This window comes from Haemaphysalis longicornis, unplaced genomic scaffold (genome assembly GCF_048455015.1).
Source record: "Haemaphysalis longicornis isolate Haplotype H1 unplaced genomic scaffold, Haemaphysalis longicornis Haplotype H1 scaffold_23, whole genome shotgun sequence".
Classification (NCBI taxonomy): Eukaryota; Metazoa; Arthropoda; class Arachnida; order Ixodida; family Ixodidae; genus Haemaphysalis; species Haemaphysalis longicornis.
In genome coordinates this window covers 1500325-1513403 of record NW_027526306.1, presented here as the reverse complement: position 1 = coordinate 1513403, position 13079 = coordinate 1500325, and the positions used below count along the sequence as shown (strand labels likewise).

The window sequence follows — 13079 nt, the reverse complement described above, 5'->3', positions numbered from 1 at the left end:
AGCCGCGGTCGGCTCGCTGCGGCATCGCGCTCATCGGCTGAAAAAGGCGATCTTCGAAAATGGTTTACAAATTATCCGTACAACGTATGGGGCTCACACCTGGCTCAAAAATCCCCCGTTATGTGTTCTACCACCTGAATGCATTTGATTGCCACCTTCACAAAGCTTTTCGGGGTCCCTTTAACATCACGCCCCGCTGTATACATGGGAGCTACTGGGTCACCGTTAAGAAGCTTTATGTACATAATGTGCCCTCTATACAACTGGCCAACTTCCCCGTGATTCAGCCGCTCGGCCAAAAGTTAAAAGAATACTTAATCGAGGGTTTCATATTGGCAAAATATTCCCTCGATACTAAAGCTGGTAAAATGCTTCCTATTTATCAGCGTTGTTGAACAAAAATAAAACATTAGGGATATTTGAACCCAGACATAAATACGAAAGTGATATGAAAGTGAAAGTCTCAGGCTACAACCCCGCGCGCTTCGAAGACACATGGAGTCTCGGGAGTTCTTATTAACAGACATGAGTTATACACAAAACCGTAGCTATAAAAGCTTGGCTAACAGCCGTGCGCTTTCTGACGCTACCGGCGTCGACAGTACATTATTTATATGTACAGTGGAGCACACAACGATTAAAACGTTGCCGCGCTTTCGAGCTATTACGGGAACTGTACGTCATGAAAGTAAGAAAAAAAAATCACCAGAGCACGGCGTCAGAAATGCATCTGAAGGGCGATTTTTTTCCCTCTTCGCTGAGCCGCCTCACTGGCGCGCCGGCACCGAGAGCGCGAGCGTGAAAGTAAAAAGAAAGAGTGTGCAACCGGCGGCACAAGGCGGCGAACAATCCGCTTTTTTGTTTGTTTGTTTGTTTTGCTGACCTCGGTTAACCCACGCCATCGACCGATGAGAGGCATCCTATTGCCTGTTGCCCTCAGCTCCTTTTCTGGCACCGTAATAGCATCCCTGGAGAGAAAGAGAGGAGCGACGCGCCACCCTGACGCCTTTCCCTGCGTCCCGATACACACGACGGACCGAGTCCGCGGTCCAATCGGTCACGTGATGAGACGTCACGGTCCGCCGCGGTCCGATCCAAAGCAGAGCTATCCACACGGCGGGCCGGCTGAGCGGACCGCGAATGGCCGACCGTCTGAACTCACAAGCCAGAAGGTTGAACACAGGCGCCGTTTGGCCGCGACAACATGTTAAAGGAACACTGAAGGGAATTTGTCAAGCTCCCGTTTTTGCTTGCACTGTGTAGACTGGCTCAAATTAACACACTATTCATCGTTTATCCGGTTGACAAATCGGTAATTATTTTACAAAGCGCGAAAGAAGAAAAACTACTATGCGCGGTTTGCGGCGGCCGCACCAACTAAATGCTGTGACTTCAGGAGGGGGGGGGGGGGCACCGTGATTGGACGATGTCCAAGGTTAGCAATCAAAAGTTTCGGTTTCGGTTCTGTAAAACAACATGCTTGACATCTGATGGCGTTGTTGGATGGGCATTCTCAATTTCTCAATGATCGCCGTACCGCGCTTCTGCCATGTTGTCGGCTGTCAAATGTCTAAGATAAACCTCCCAGGGCGGCTTGGAATCGTAGAAATCACTAGACGAGGCCTACGCAGTGGATGAACGCCCTCCGCGTCACCGCAGACTCTCAAATGCCATGCGCTTTTCTCGCATATTCGGAGCTTGCCTCACTCATGTCTGTTCGTAAAAAGCTAGTTCGCACCAGGCCAAGGGTGTGCTGATTCAGGCCTGGGCCCACTGCCCGCAAGCAGTCGGTGCTTGTGGCAACAGCACGGAAACGAGAACTCGCTAGCGCGTCATTGTCAGTATGCGCGCGTTCTGCGATCTCGCTCGTGGAGCAGTGAACGTTCCGGCCCAAAAATGGTGAACTCAGTTCAGAAAACATCGGCCGCATACGAAAAAATCAACGTATAAAAAAAATACACGTACCCTCGGGGATGCAAACTTGCGACTTTCAAAACAAATTCCAGCGCCTCAGACCGCTAGGCCACGAACCGGTGGTCTCCGGCTTGGATATATAAGGTTTATAATGTATGACCAGTTTACACTTTTATTTATTTTAAGCATTTTAAGTACTTTATGTGACTATTTGTTGTATATCACTCCTGCAGTAAGTGTCCCCCAAACTTCCACAATATCTCACGTCTAGCAATTGCATTTCTTTGACGGAAAAGCGTTCGCAGATGTGCGGTCGTGCTGCTGACCGCTGTGCTCTTTTACCCAGCGCAAAAAGTGCTTCCTGCTCCCTAGTTTTGCTCTGTACGGTAAACGTTTCAGGTGATTTTATTTTCTTAGTACCTATGTTGACTTCGCTGACTCTTCTCCCGCCTTCAATTGGCCTTAGATTTTCCTACTAGCGTAAAGTCAGCGAAGCGTCGCATGTGCATTTGTGCAGCGCTTGTGTAGAGTGACCCGGACTCTGAGTTTGACACAGTGTACAAACTAACAAAGTAAGGAAAGGCACATTCTTTCATTCACAAAGGTGTTGTGGCTTAGTTGCAATTGAGCGAGCGAATAGCGACGACCCGTCGGCGGCCGTCGGACGAAACGCTGGGCCGACTGACTCGATCGGTAGGTCGGCTGGTCGGCGAACCGTGCAGTAGCGCAGCCATTTTCCAGCTCATCTCCTGCTGACGTCACACGAAAACGCCACAGAAAATGGGCGAGCGTAAAAAGAGGAGGACAGCATTTTCGAATTGATTTTTCTACTAAATAAATTCGCGTAAACGCGGCCAGAGTGGTCGAAACAATGCCTACGGACTCCGCACTACAATTTGCGCTAGTAATCCCGCAATGTTTACAAATCGCTTCAGTGTCCGTTTAACGCACAAGCCTGCACGAAACCTTTCATCCCCACAATAACGGCCACCCGCATGCAAGCCGATTGGGCGTGCTCACGCAACCGCCGCCGTCGTTCGCATGAAGCCGACACAAGCGGCGACGGCGGGGCGATCCGGGCTGCATACGGCTCGTCACCGCTCGCTGGAACCGAACTCGTCCTTAAATTGAGGTCCACATGCGTGAAACAAAGTGATAATCATAGCTAACATCGCACTAGTAAGAGTAATAGGACTCGCAAGAAAAAGCGCAAATGAAGTATGCGTCACGATTGTAAGCCTAACCCGTCGCTTATGCAACCGCGGGTGATTGACAGGCTCCTTCGAGCGCTTCGAAACAGCCGCGCTGCCCGCACTGTTCTCTATTGGCGCAACTAGATGCGGCTCCGCCCACGCGACGCGGCCGCTGTCAGACCACGCTGATTGATGTCGCGGTCTGCCGTCGAGACTGCGGACCGGAAAGCCTCGGCGAATATTTGGACCGCGAAGGCCGCGGTCCTGCGAGGTCCAACGGCGGTCCGCGCGAACTGGGGACGTCCTATCACGTGATGCGCGGACCGCGGTCCAAATAATCGTTTTGGTCCGCCATCAGGATCGGCGAACACGCAAGCCTTAGCCAAGAGGTAAACACATCAGAGAGGGAGTACTTGTGGCGGTTGCGCCGTGAAACTTGCAACTTCGCGCTGCGTAGCGCGAGGTATTGCAGTGTCGCCCGTTCCTCTTTCGCTTGTTCCTCTTTCGTGCTGTCCCGACGCCGGTCCATGCAACCAACGACATCGCATCCGGAATTTTAGATATGGGCCCGACAAGCGAGCAAGACGCATGGCGCCCGAAATGCACCATACGTGCCGAAGGACCGCAACCCAATTATAGGGGAGTTTCCTAGATAAAATGAGACGCACAGCGCACGAAACGCACCAGAGGTGGCGAACGACATCCAACTTGAACCAGTCGAGCTGACCACGGCGAACGAAATGCACAGCGCACGGAACGCCGCCAAGCCAGCACACACGGAAAAAAACTGCTATTCGCGACATCCTCCGCTCGCGCTGCTGCTATCCCTACTTGGCCAGTGAATGTTACAACCTCCGAAATCACGTGGCCACAAGCAACAAAAGACCCAGCGCACGCGGTTCAACCCTACCGGAACGTACGAGCTCTCCGACACCCGCTGCTCCAGCCCGAGTCCAGCGGACGAACGACATAACACTCGTGCAGGAAGGTCCGTCAACGAGCAACGACACGGCCAGCGCATGCGGCATGTCCGAGCCAGAACCAACAAGATCCCCGGCATCCGCGCTCCGACCGAGACTCACACGATAAACACTATTTCGTACAAGAGGACGCAACCGCGAGCAAGCAGACTCGGGACGAACGGAGCCTGCTTGTATGGGAGAGATAGCGATTATTGGCGGTGAGCGCGAACACAGGCGGCGCTGCGAAGCGCGCCTCCGTGACGTCAGCTTAGGGATTCTCGCATTTGTCGTCTGCTTCACTCAGGATCGCTCTCCCTGCTGTTTCTTTGCGCTCGGTCAACGTCTGATGCTTGTCCGCACCATAATTGGCGTGTGGGTAGCTTTTTATCATAATATTAGGCTTAAAATCGCATACACTAGCTGATGGCGTCAATTAAAGTATAGTTTTGGATACCGCTACGGGAGAAACATTGCCGGCGCCACTCCATTCCTTGCGAAGCCGGTCCTGTGCGGAGCGCGATGAGCCGGAGCTAGGCGTCAGCTTCTCATGTAAGCATTCGAACGAAAGGAACAGTCAGCTGCTAATAACCGACAACAGTGAAAATGGGAGACCAAAACAAATTCTAGGCCTTCAGGGCTGTCGGCTTTGGCAGAAGGCATCACGATTGCCGGTAATCATATGTATGGTAAAACAGTTTTTGCAACCTTGCCGAACACTCGAACGCGTTTTGTCACATCACTTCACGTTGTCAAGGCATAAAAGTTTGCCGACATGCACTATAGACTGCAAAAACTGTAGGTTGAGTTCCAAATAACCCAGAGTGTATATACGCGCTTGCTGATTCTATACCAGGCATCTAACCAGTATGGAGGTTTATTGAGCAAAACGAGTCACGTCTTCGTTAAATTTATAGTGACATATGTGTTTGTTAAGACCTGGAAGGATAAATCGGAACATTTTGCACAGCCATATCTTCCCGATATTCGGATATGCGTTATAGCAAAACTGCACTCAAGAGGAAGAGGATGAAGATAAAGGGGAGGAGGGGAAAACTTTGTTTACAATTAAATCAAACTGGTTAGTGGGCCGGGTCCTCAGTTCCGGACAAGAGAGTAAAAGTAATTTTCTTCAAATCATAGAACGCCATCCCGAGTAGAATAGGATTTGTTCTTCGCGCCTGGAAGTGTTGAAAAGCAATAAAGAGCTACTTGGAATTCTTCTTCGGTTTCGAGTCTTCTAATATATGCAGGTATACTATTTATTACGTTAGTTAGCGAGTATATCATGCCTTCAACGGCGTAGTCATGTCATCATCGTTCGAGTTGAGAGTCAGTTCGTTATGATAACGATATAATTACGATAGAAATTCGGAGCACAAAAGCCGCCTTCGAGTACTGTGGACCACGTTGTTTATGGCGCGATCGCGGTGGCGTAGCACAAACCTTCTCATTGTATTTGCATGTGAATAAACAAAGCACGCTGTGGATATGCACCTTCTTGCACGCAGCCGTAATGAAAGCCAATTTGTGAAGAAGGGAATGTATGCCATACAAAATGAAGGAAATATCCACACGACCATTGTGAGGCTCCCAAACATCCCGAAACCTCCTAATAAGAAGTTGGTGACGGCGCAGAATAATTAATGCATTGGGCAGAAAAAAAAGCAAGAAACAATAATCCGATACAAGACAACAACGAAAGAAACAGAAGAAAGCCGCTTTATTTCCTGCTGTGCGATGAGCGTGTAGAGGCCGCTGCTTGGTACGTGTATTAGACTGTTGAGTCTTCATAGGAGCATCTCAAAAATACTGCAGGGAAGCCTACGCATTTTGAATACTTATCGAGAAGCTCTGATCGCTGATCCTCGCGGATAAGCAAGAAAGGACGAGTTACACACGATCTTCTGACAGATACTTTGAAGAAAGTTGTTCTCTATCTATTCGTGTGTTGCAAACTTGGGGGGATACAGCTTCAAATTATTCAGATGCGTCAGAAGCTGGCAAAATAACGGAGTCGCTAGAAATACGCTTTTTAACGCACTACAGCAACGAAGCGGGCGATTTCTAGCCCAGGCACTGTTGCTCCCCACAAGCGGAGTGTAGCAGACGACATCGGCGCGAATCCCTAAGCCGACGTCAGAGCCAGGGGGCGCCACTCAAAGATCTTACCGCCAATAGCATTCTCGAAACAACGGGCAAAAGACGAGGGCTTGAACGACGACACGGACACAGCAAAAACGACAACGAATGAACCCGATCCAGACGAAGGCATCGAATGCCCTAACAATGAAGTCACGCTTGCGACGCCAAGGAATGTGGGATCGAACGGACGGCACGAACTACGCCCGCTTCCCCACCACAATGGTTTCACTTCCAAAACAACCACGGCAACTGCGAGCACGGAGCCGCGAAGACTTTGACCGATCAGCCATGCCACCCTACGAAAACGCCACGCTACCGCACACTAAACGAAATGCCAATCGGCTCCCGCACCATACGCAACGCACACATCAATTCAAGCAACGTCCTCAACACGCCGAAATATGCCATCCCTACACAGCGCAGTTCGCCACCGGACAAACCGGACGTCTACGCCCCCACATGCATCAAGCACGCGATGAGCCACACGAACACAGTCGCCGACGGAAGCAGCGCGACTAACGCAACGCCGTAAACACTGTCAAGTTGAGGTCTGACGAAGTGAATCCCACGGCACACACACAATAAAAGAAAGCAGATTTGAAATTCACCGAAGCTCAACGAGACGAACACCCTCTTAACGAAGTTTCTAGTATCCCGAACAACAAAAAACAAACGCCAGCATCGAGCATCTGTGAATAAGCGGACAGTGATCTGGATACGAACGGACGTTAATCTACGCAAACGAAAACGGGCGACAAAAGCTGCCACCCGAAGACACGCAGAAAACAGCAGTTTACGGCCACGGCCGCACCGACAAGCCCCGAGCTCCGCTGAGCCCGATCCTGTATTTTTCTAATCAATTAAACATTTTATTTTTTTCTATTTAGTCTTTCATTCGAGATACGACCTAGCTAACAGTGCAGATAAGTTGATTATTCGGCAGTCACACAAATTGAGTACTCATGAGTACTGATTGAGTACTCATGAGTGCAGAATGAGTAGTACTCATGATTGCAGAATGAGTAGTACTCATGATTGCAGAATGAGTAGTACTCATGAGTACAGAAGATTGAGGACTCATGAGTACAGATTGAGTACTCATGGGTACTGATTGAGTACGAATACTAGTGAGGACAAATGAGTTTGAGTACAAGTGAGTATGATTACAAACGAGTATTTGATGAGTGAGTACGAGTGATTTTGTGAACAGACGAGCTTTTTGAGTCTGAGTTTGATTGAGTACAGCGGTAATGAAAAAAATTGGGATTGAGTTTGAGTGAGTTCTTTCTGTTTTGCCGACCTATGGCCCGAACTCTGGCTCTTAGTGCCGGCCCGGGCGTCGCCATTCGGCGCCACCGGACCGGTTTCTGTTTTCAATAAAGTTTTTTCTCTCTTTCTCTCTCTTATCTTTCGGCGCGCGTGGTTCTCGAACTGTCGATTCACATCCAGGATATTGTAGATCAAAAATATTATTCTATGCTAGTGATGCTAGGGCGAAACAGTCCTCTTATCTGCTGATATACCCTGGCGCCGGTAAGTATTATTTTTTTATATAGTGTAGGGGGAGGGGTGCGGACCGGTTGTTGAGAGCGAGGAGGGTAACGTGATGCGGGAGAGGAGGAGTGGGTGAGAGGGCGCGCCTGCGCGCTGAGCTGTTGCGGACAGACATCGTACGCTACACGTGAGTTAAAGAAATGCTCTGCATTTAAAATGCCCGGCGGGTTGGATCCGAGCCCCCAACCTCCAGAATACGCGTCTGTTGCGATGGCCAGAAGGCTACCGGCGGGGCTGTTCTCCTCTCCACTTTCGAGGGGGTTTATGTTAAAGGGACCCTGCAACACTCTTTGAGCAGTGCAAGTAAACCTACGCGACGTTTAGATTACACTGCCAGGAATACCTGAGCCAAATATTACACGTGAACGTGAAGCGGTGAACGTGCAAATCGATGTGCAAGACGCGGAAAAACCAACCGCGCTCTCTTCAGTTGTCCTCATTATGCAACCCCTGGCATGGCCTAAGGGATGTCACATAGGCCACGGCTGCCCGATCGGCTTTCACTGGTCAACTTCGCGGCTAGATGCTCCCATTTCCGTCGTCGTCATCGCTGTGTACGAACCTCTTCTATGCCTGAATCTGTAGGCACAGTTTTGCCGTTTCTTTTGTGTTTTGAGTGCGCGCGGAGTTTGAGTCATGAGCTCAATACTTCCCTTTCAACGGGACCACTCGACTACAAACGTTTATTGCTTGAATAACGCCCTACCAGCCCGAGCGCGCACTTGCGAGCAGCCATGCATGCCTGCTTTTTTGTGGCACCAGACCGGAAATAGGCCCCTCCGCGTTGCGGAGAAAAGGAGAAAACTACCCGGCATTGATATATCGAAGGCCACCGAAGAGAACGCCGCGAGCCGCCACCCTCTCAGGGAGAGAGCGCGCAGTTTTCGTCGTGTTGCCCGCGGTCGAGTTGAGAGGGAACGATTATGCGCGATTTCTCATCGCGCGTAGTTTCGTTAATTGTGAACGGATTTTCATAATTCTTGGAGGAGGAGATTTCTGGGACAACAGAGTTGATCCCACAATACATTACTAGTAGTCGATGGCAAGTGTTTCAGGGTCCCTTTAAGGGGTTTGTTTTCTATGCTTGCAGGAGGTATCCAGCACCACGCAGACTACACGGGGTGAAGGTGACCATGTTTTTTTTAGCCCCCGGGGCGTGACTTGAGCGTCTAAGACATTTCGAGAGTGGTCAACCAGCATTAACCCTCTTAGCTACATATGGAGCCAAGACTGCCACAACAGAGATAGAACCTCGCTATGCATGTGGCGAATCAGGGTACGAAATGTGTGTCCCGTTGATGTAAGACAGAAATAATAGTCAAGAATGCCAAGTAGAGGAAAGTGGAGAATGTCGTAGGTTATTTGTTATAATTGAAACAGAGGCTGATTTTTGAAAGATAGAATGAAAAAGAAGACAAAATGCCAACCGGTTGGCATCCGTACATTCTAAGAAATGGAGTAAAACAGTGTACAGCATATTCAGTATATTCCAGCAAATGGAGCAAAAGTGTAACTTGTAATAAATGAAATCCACCGTTTCCAGGCTCCCCCCGTCAAGGAATGTCATTTCTACTGTTTCAATAATGGAACTCGGGGCTGGGACAATCAATTTCGTGAAAACGGTACTTCATGCCAGGTAAGTATTTCTAGTGTTTATGCTGAGCGAGCCATGGGATTGACATGTAAGCGAAGGTTTTCGCAAGATATCGCTGCTCGCCGCAACCTCGCAGACAGTTTCATCGCTCAGAGTGATGACGAATCTCTTGACTAACTTTACTGCATGTACGCCTATAAAATATAATGTACATCTAGTGCAGGGCGCAAAAATGAAATAATTGGTATGACCCAAATAATAGCCGACGATTTGTTGCAACAAAGAAGTGTTGGAAAGCATAGTCAATGCAATAACGGGCAATAGTGACCACTGTCAGAGAGCAGAACCAGTGGCGGCCGCGGTGTTCAAGGCAACGGTTTGAACTTTAACGCCGATGCTACTATGCTCGACGGGTCCAGAATAAGGTTGGATGTGAAGAATAAAGACATTTTCAGGCACTCCTAAGTAGTGGTGCCCACAACAGCATTGGAGGTTTTATTCAACCTCCATTCCTCCGGGGTGCTTCCCATATAAAAACGCAGCTGAAGTTAACTCACCAGACGTAGCCGATAACGGAATCCCTACGCGCGGACCTTTGAACGTATGTAGACGGCAGTGGATGAAATGTGGGGCATTAAATTTGCGTATGAGGCTTTGGCCTATATACATTATAATTATATAGAAACATATGTGTAACACATGGAATTCAAATGTTAATGCAAACAGGATCAGCATAAGAGAAAAAACAAACAACCCCATCAGAGCTACATTTTCACCTTACATATAGAATATGTGGTTTTTTTTTATAGTCAGGCATCCCCAATGCAAAGTAATCTATAGCTGCACACGTACCTATGTACACCTAACTCTACACAATTGCAAAGAGCCAAATTGTTTTAAGAGCAAAGGTGTTTAGGAAATTGTACTTTTCTGTGTGCACGGCTAAAAATACCAATAATTGCCGAGAGCGTGCACGTGAACGCTGCCCCCCCCCCTCCCCCGGCGACCGCCCGGCAGTTAAAAAAAACAAGATGAGCGCAGCGCCCGTGACCGCGCCCAAGTGAGCTCTTGCCTCACCGCTACCATCCCGCAGTTGACACTCCACGGTTTCTCTTACGCCAAGTATATCCATTTACAGTGATTGAACAAGATTGGCTGGAAGAACTCCAGCATAATTGTGGCAGCACTTTCGCTATCGCAATAATACTCCTCACATCACTCCATGGCTCCGCTCACGATGTAGAGCTGTTCGTTCATCATTTGCATGCATCTCAGCAGTACGCCGCCTCAGCCGCAAGGATGGGTAGTGCACGGGTCGTCCGCACGCCCAATGAGGAGGCCGCTGAATTTGAGGCTCGCTGTGCTGCTAATCGAAAACTGAAACGAGTCCAAAAAGCCAAAGCGGACGAAGTGGGCACAGAGCGTGCTGCCCAGACACGTCGGTGGCCCCAAAACACCCAATCCATACAACGACATCGAGCGATGGTGCGTGAGGGGTGCCGGCAACGAGCACCCGATACCGTTCGTCAGCAGCGGGAACCTTCGTCCTTAACGGGAGCCGACGATGGGTTAAACGGTAAGTAGGTAAACGGGCTAATCCACACACAACGTTTAATGACCAAAGAATATAACTTACACAAATGAAGGAAGATAACACTGATGCCAACAAAGCTGAAACAAAAGTCGTTGCAGCAACGAGCAACAGATCATCTGCTATCGTGGACTTTAGCTGTCGTGATGGCTATGAAAGTTGCGTACACCTTCGCTACTTTAAATACTACCTGTTTGTGTGGACTTCGTTCTTTAACAACGAAGCTATTTAGGAAATGGCATCTTTTTTGTGTCCGCAGTTAAAAATACCAAGAAATTCCCGAGAGCGTACACGCGAGCGTGCTCCTCGCGACGACCATCCGGAAGTTCACAAAACCAAGAAAATACCTAGCAATCCTCTGTGCGTGCCTCGCCGCGACTGCCCAGCGTCCCCTGCGCACCTGAAACATAAGCTTCTGTGCATCTGAAGCATAAGCAATCAGTTATAGGCAAATGCATAGCTCTAGAAAAAGTCGTGTAATTTGACGCTTAGCTTCAGAATATCAGCACTCAGTTACCTAATATCGTACACGAAACGTGTAAAAACACTTCATCAGTATTAAAAAAATAAAATTACCGGTGGAGGACATACATTTTTATGGTTAAAATTAGTGTTAACACCAGAGGGCAGCCAACTAACCAACTAAGTTAGTGCAAATGAGAAGGAAATGTGTGGAATAGAGTACAGGGCATTAACCGAGCTTTTCTATTAAAAGCTTCTAGTTTGTGAATTGCCCCGCAAAAAGAGTCGGCCACCCAAGGTTAAAACTACAAAAAAAATTGCAAAAAGAAGGAACTATAGTCCGTGCATTTCTACAGAAATTTTGATTGGCCAAAAGTTCAACCGGTATTAGTTATAATAACGCAAATGGAGAAAACTAGTTGGACGTATTTTAAACAAATATAAAAATTTAAAAATGAAAAGCTCTATAGAAGGATCCTACAAAATCAAAGATATGATTTTATTTACCTACCAAAAAAACTGAAGAATTAACAAAAAAATCCGGCAAAAGAGCTTTCACATTACGAATAAAAAGTACAACAATGACAAACCATGTAAGCAACTGCATTTCCACAAAAATGCCCAGTATCCTGAAGTTATAGCTTTCTTAGTTTTAATTGCGTAAATAGAAATATTTGCCTTGACGGACATTTGGAAAAAAGATAGAAAGAACAGAATATCCTAATAATGATCCGACAAAATATAAAATATGAATCCTATACTTCTCCCCGCAAATTGAAGAATAAACAAAAAACACCACAAAACATGGTTCAAAATACGAATAAAAAAACTTTCGAAAATAATGAGCCCTGTCGCCATTTAGTAGAAGACGCACCTTTACCTTTCATCAGTTTTTATAGCGTACATTGAGATAATTGGCGGACAAAATTCAGAAGAAACAGAAAACAATGAAAATTGAAACAATGTAACATAAAAAAATGATTACAGCAAATCAAAAATATGCATCTTAAAAGTTTCCTCCGGGAGCCGAACAATAAACAATGAAAATTGCTCGGAAAAGTCTCGAAAATACGAATAAAAAAGAAAAATCAGCGAACAGTGTAGCGCCTCCTATTTCGAAAAAAAAAGGATTTGGTAAATGTTCTACCGGTTATTTTTTAATTAGCGTTATTTGAGATATTTGGTAGGGTAGAATTTTGAAAAAGAAAGAAAGAAGAAAACAAGAAGAAAAAAATTTCATGAAATGCATATTCATCATGAAAAGCATGCGCCTATACATATCCCCAAGAAATCGAAGACAGCGTGCCGAAAGTCTGTAAAATTTCGTTGTGATTTCGAATAGGAAACAGCGTACATGGAAAGCTCTTCACATTCAAAAAAATATTTAAGAAACTAAGGCGAATTCATTTAAAAAACAGCGCGAACGCGCAATCACTGGAGAACCCCTTCATTTTCTAAACAATAGTTAACAAACAAAAGGAACTCAATCTCTGTAACTTTAGAAAGTTTTATCATTTGTGAAAAGAAAAAAAACTGAATCTACAAAAAAAAAATTTCGTCGCTTTATTTTCGAAGTGTGCATCATTCACGAAAAGAAAACTAAACGTAAAATGGTACGAAATATTTCATCGTCTTTCGCACCGATACCCATATTTGGCTATTGACAA

The 13079-nt window shown here is 47.1% G+C and overlaps 1 long non-coding RNA gene across 1 annotated transcript in view; it reads left to right on the top strand.

Moving 5' to 3' along the window:
* Window positions 1-13079, top strand: part of LOC144172518 (uncharacterized) — a 75588-nt gene that overhangs the window by 53162 nt on the left and 9347 nt on the right. Inside the window, exon 3 of the long non-coding RNA XR_013323028.1 lies at window positions 9309-9401. This is a non-coding gene — a long non-coding RNA (uncharacterized LOC144172518). The remainder of the gene's footprint in view (window positions 1-9308; window positions 9402-13079) is intronic.